The sequence below is a fragment of the Falco punctatus genome (genome assembly GCF_963210335.1).
Source record: "Falco punctatus genome assembly, chromosome: 12".
NCBI lineage: Eukaryota > Metazoa > Chordata > Aves > Falconiformes > Falconidae > Falco > Falco punctatus.
This window is the reverse complement of record NC_137592.1, coordinates 26,312,622-26,318,322: the sequence shown is the minus strand read 5'-3', so window position 1 is coordinate 26,318,322 and position 5,701 is coordinate 26,312,622. Positions and strand designations below refer to the sequence as shown.

Here is a 5,701-nt window from a genome sequence, read left to right as displayed (position 1 = left end):
ATCTTTTGCTGGCTGATAGGGAAAGTTATTTCAGCACTTCTAGGAACACCGGGCTTTAATAGGCTCTGCCCAACTGGTTTAATTTAGATTTCCATTATTTGTTTGACTGATTTATCTGAAAGATTTTAAAGGGTAGCATAACGCGTTGATTCTCCAGAGCAAGTTATTGCTTTCACATATGCTTCATGTTGAGCTTTGGGGGTTTAGGGGAAGGTTTGCTTTTGAGGGGGATGGAGAAGGTGAAGGAAAGTTTGGGCAGCATATGCATCATGGTCTTTTCTTGCTTGGGTGATTCTTTATCATTCTCTCCATGTGTTTTCCAAGAGATATCCCTTGAAATATAGACTTATAATATGGGGAAAGAGCAATTGGTGTGAAGTCCTAGATAATCAAGATAAACACAGAAACACAAAAGATCTTTAGTTTCTTAGGGGCTAAGAGGACCCCTGCTGAGGAAAAGGGAAGCAAGGAAACGACTTAAACAGTGAAACCTGTTGCCAGGTAAGGAAAACCATTTGAAAGCATGGTATGTATTTGTAATTAAAAACAAAGACTCCAATTCTTTCCCTCTGTGGACAAACCTTGGTTAGAGACAGGAATTTAGAGGAAGGACTTTCCTTATTTCTTTGGAGAATATGTCCAACAGGGTGACATTGAAAAGTGGGAGTTTTACATGACTTGATATCCAGAAGATGTCAGTCTCCTGCCCCATTTGTTACAGTAGTAGCATTAAGAGTAAATGTAAAACTTAAGCCCCGATAGTCAAAGGGCATACACACAAGAGAGCAATCCCTGGAAGAAAGTTAAAGCAACGGAGAAAAGATGGCTCATCAGGAAACGTTAAGCAATTTGTATGGTGAGAGGTCATTTAATGAACTGTGTCCAGCTGTTTAGGGGAAGCAACAAGACCATCACAATATATTTTGAAATGTATATAGCAGAAGTGGGACTGGGACCAGTTCTGAAACTGTCCTGTTTAACTCTTCCTTATGAGAGAACTGCATTTGTGTTTACCCTATAGAGTGACTGTGATATGCTTTCCCCACGTTAAACAAAAATCAAGAGAGATTATGCTAAGTGAACAGAAACTCAAGGTGTTCAAACACAAAATGATATTTAAAAGGCAGGTCAATGCCCAGTTTTGCAGCTTTATAGGGTATGTTTTTCCATTAGACCTTCAAAGAGGGGAAGACTTCATAAACACTATGTTGGGTCTAAGATGTAAGCACTACATAGAAACCATGTCACAGTCCATATGACCCCATGGAAGAAAGGAAAAGGATGCTGAGGGTGTGTGTGTGCTGTACAGCAGGACCTGGTCTTGCAATCTTCCCTGTCTAGACTGACCCCACTTGTTCTCCAGACGGTCTTCCTTTGGGTGCAGGGGTCCTGAGCTCCCAACAAGATGAAAACAGACCATTGCGTTGGAGGAACAGGCCACTGCTTCCATAGGGACCCAAAGGTTTGACTGCTTCAGTACAGAGCAGAGAGGGGAGCCTTTTCTGCACAGATCCTGTGTTGCAGTGCTTCTGCTCAGCCCACATCACTAACACCTTCTTGAATGTTATTTCTTACCTGGAAGAGTCAGCAGAATTAGGTCTGAGAGGATCTGGCCGTTAGCAGGAATGTTCAGTAACTGTGGAAAGGACATGAAACACCTGGCATGATCCCAGATACGCACAGCCTGGAACATTTAATGGCACTCAAGGGATAAAATGACCAAACTATAAACCTCTCTCCTCCCACCCTCCTTCCTTTTTTATTTTTTATAACTGCACTTTTGAACGCGCAGTGTATAGATGCTTTCTACCTTCTTTTGTCTCTCTGTTTCTTACTTGTGACTCCTTGGGGCCCAATTGAAAAAAAATTGTTCTGCACCATTTACTAAGGTTTTTGGTAGTATTTTTCCAGGAAAGAGTGAGGAATGTTCTGTTTCTACATCAATTCACCCACAGGTCACTCCTTGTGCACTGCACACACTTCAGGGATTAAAAATGCCAGGATTCCCAGTTTGTTTGCTCTGAAAAGACTGCACACACATTTTCTGTCTCTGTCTCACACATATTCATGCACACACATCCACGCACTCACATAGCCTCATACTCTCTAATGACAATTACTGGTGACATGCCTGTCAATATCAATGCAGTATCAGTGACATCATGCAAAGTTTAGATTAATAGTAAACAAGTTGCTGATGCCAAAGGCAAACAAAGATTTTGTGCTTTCCCTAGGAACAAAGGGAAAGTGTAGCTGGTAATTTAACCTAAAAGAAATTTCAGAGTCTGAAGGTTCCTGATTAAAAAACTGTTTACATTATATATATATATATATATATATATATATATATATAACTTTTTTCTTGTCTTCATGCCTGCCTGGGCCTGGTGAACATTAGGAAACACATAAATTGTTAGCAAAGTGGTGAAGAGGAATACAAAACCATGAAGGGTGCTGGTGCTGATTGTAAATATGTCAGGACTCAGCTGTATTTCCATCTGACGGCACTAAGCAATTTTTTCTGATGGAGCAGAATGTATGGGACTAATGTGATTTAGTTAATCTAGCAATTTATGTGTTTACCATATCTACAGGTTTTTTGAGTTAACTTTAAAATTCGCCATAAAATGACTACTTTACAGTGGTAGCTCCAGTAACACTTCTGTATATTGTCCTTTGCATTTTTGTTGGCTTGCTGACATCAGCGCTTTAATACTTAATATCCTGTGAATATTTCTCTATTTTATAGTTCTGTATGTACTGGAATAAGGAGGGAGGGGAGGACCAAGGCTTTCTAATAAGGAAACACACATTATTCTTTACTGATATGTTTTTGTTCTCTGCTAATCATTTTTTTCCTTTTCACATAAGCCTGAGGAAGAACTGCTGTCGGAACAGAAAAGGGCAGATGGTAATGTGTATGTGAAGTGTGGTTGTAATTATGTTATTACCTAGGCTCTGCATAAGGCTTGTTTATGTGAAAGGAGGAGATTAATTCCTTTGGGTTACTACAGAAAAATCCCAGGCCTGTAACTGATTTCTCCGGAGAGCTACTGAATTCTTTGGCTCTATCTCTTTGCCAGGTTGTGCCTTTCATATGCCATCTCTAAATAAAACAAACAAACAAATAAATAAATCATAGAAAGAAGTTCTGTTTCAAAGATGAGGCCTTGCCTTCTTGTTAAACCAGGGCAAGGGAGAAAGGAACATGCAAGCGGGTGGTCTAAAAGCTGTCAGCTTTTGGAGGCAGCCTGGCAGCGCTGTATTGCTCACCAGCACCAGGACCCCACCGTGGCTGAGCACATCTTTCCCACTGGACGTGCTCCCCGCAGTTCATGCTCTTTGTGCTGCAAATACTCATTCCGGGAATGTGTTTTAATCCCTTTTGGAGGTGGTGGGGGCAGTAAGGAAAGGGTGGATGTATCTGCTTCTAAGACCTCTGGTTACCCTCAGCCCAACTTAAAAAGCAACAAAGAAAACCTGAAAAAAAGGAAATAGCTTGAGCTTATTTGTAATACATTGTCTTTGAAACATTCAGGGTTGAAATTGTAGACTATTGTATGGATGAATGGGAAAAACACCTGAAAGACACAGTGATTGTTGAAAGATGGAAAAGTTCTCATGTTTTTCAGCTATAACAGAGCAAGTTTTAAAGCCATGACCTTTCAAAGTTACAGATTCAGAACAATATCCTCCCTACATTTCTTCAGGTTGAGGTTCAGGAAAGAGGGAGAAGAAACAGTTCATAAGCATGTTTTGACCACATTGGTGACACACTGTGGCAGGCAACTGTGATACTGCAGAAATGGGACCAAGTGAACCCAGTCAGTCCCACGTGGATTCGATTTGTCCTACCTTGTTTCATGCTGGACCATCTGCCCTGACTGTACACCTATTCCGATGGTTTAGTGAGAGCTTACTGTCCTTGCTGGAAACCCTTCTACTGGCTTCAGTGGCCTTAGGATCACTTACGTAGAAGGTAGCCACGAGGATGATGGAGATATGTCCACCCACGTGGCCGCCTGTGCCAGTGTGCTCCCAGCCCTGACGACATTAAAGCAGGGCTGAGTCTTCACCCCGACGCTTGCAGAGGAAATCCATGTGAGGAATCTCCTGCAAGAACAAAAGCAAACAAAGCCCTTGCTACAGCTCTTGCTAGACGCTGTTTATAATGTGAACAATTTGGAAAGGGCTTGTTCCATATTTATGGCATTTTTAAAAATAGATCATATGGCTTAAATATGATACTGTTCCCCACTTCGGGGAAAGAAAAATCTTTCCTCAGGAGTATAAAATATTTCCAAAACGGACGACTGTTAAAATTCAGAAAAAAAAACCCCAAACAGTTTATAAAAAGCATGCTGACATTGTAAAAAATTAATAGTATGCTTGGAACCCTTTGAGTTTCCAAAATAGTCAGTTCAATAGAAAGAAATGGCACTTTCTTATTATAAAATTGAGTTGCCTGTCTTAGGTTTTCCCTAATGAAAGAATTTTTGGAGAGAATAAAGCTCACATTGAGTGTTCACAGCCCATCTCCCCCTCAATGTGTAATTTAACCACCCAACCCTGTGGCCTGGAACACTTTCGATTACAACTTTAATAGTTATTTTGGAAAAAATTGGTAGCCAAATATTCAACCTTTAGAATATTATGTATGAAAGTTTTTCTTCTCTTAAATGTCATAGGAAATTATGATGACTCTGTGTGTGTGTGAGTGTGTGCATGCGTCTAGGCAAAGTAAATTTACTATTTCATGCTACTGGATTCCATTACTTGAAACCTTGACAGCTATATCCCTGGGAGGGGCAAGGAAATTGGGCCAAATTCTCAGTCACTCTGAAATGGGTCATATTAATCTGCTTTAAAGATCATCTCTATAAATAGCCCAGAAAATCAAGTGTTGGGTAGTACTGGACTCACCCTGGCCTGGGTTCCATTACTCCAAGTAAAGGAGACATATTTATGTAGTGGGGTTGCCCTTAAGGATTTGTATTAAAAAAAAAAAAAAAAAAAAAAAGGAACAGCTAGTGAGCTAGTGGTATTATACAGAAGTCATTTAATTCTGTTACGCTCACAGTTAAGTTGGGCAGAAATCACTGGTAAAATAAGGGCTGTATATTATTAGCTTTCAAGAGCTGAGATTGCTCACAACTGTTTAATGTTTTATTATTTTCTCAAATTAGCAACAAACAGTTCAGCAGTAGAACACATGACATTCCTGATTAATTAGGACCAGGATTAGGTCTTTAAATTAAGTGAGCTGGAGTTCACCATCAGTTTACAAAGAGATGGGTTCAAAAAAATCATTTGTTTGGTACATTTCCCCCCCTGTCTTTAAAGAAAAAGATCAGAGCTTTTAGTGGCTGCTCTTTATTTCCCCAGCTTATACATCTAGCCTTCCAGAACGTAAATGGCTTATGTATCTATCTTACCTCAAATCCTAGGTAAAATGAAATGTCCTTTTTAATGTTTTAAGTGCATTTTGATGGTTGTAAAAGGAATCAGATGCTAGTCATGAGAGACCTGAATGTCTTCTGTAAGCAGTTGAATTGGACTTCCTTTGGTAAGCATCTTGCTGGATTTAGCTGTTGATAAATGGAGAATAAAAAGCCATTTTGTGATAATGTAGGCATTTTATGTTGCTGTTTTAGGCTGGATTATGTTCCACAGATCCTACCATTTAGAGTACTGTAGGGAG

The 5,701-nt window shown here is 39.9% G+C and overlaps 1 protein-coding gene across 2 annotated transcripts in view; it reads left to right on the top strand.

Annotated features, from left to right (window-relative positions):
- SLC30A10 (solute carrier family 30 member 10) overlaps nt 1-5,701 on the top strand; it is a 146,301-nt gene that overhangs the window by 115,253 nt on the left and 25,347 nt on the right. The window lies entirely within an intron of this gene.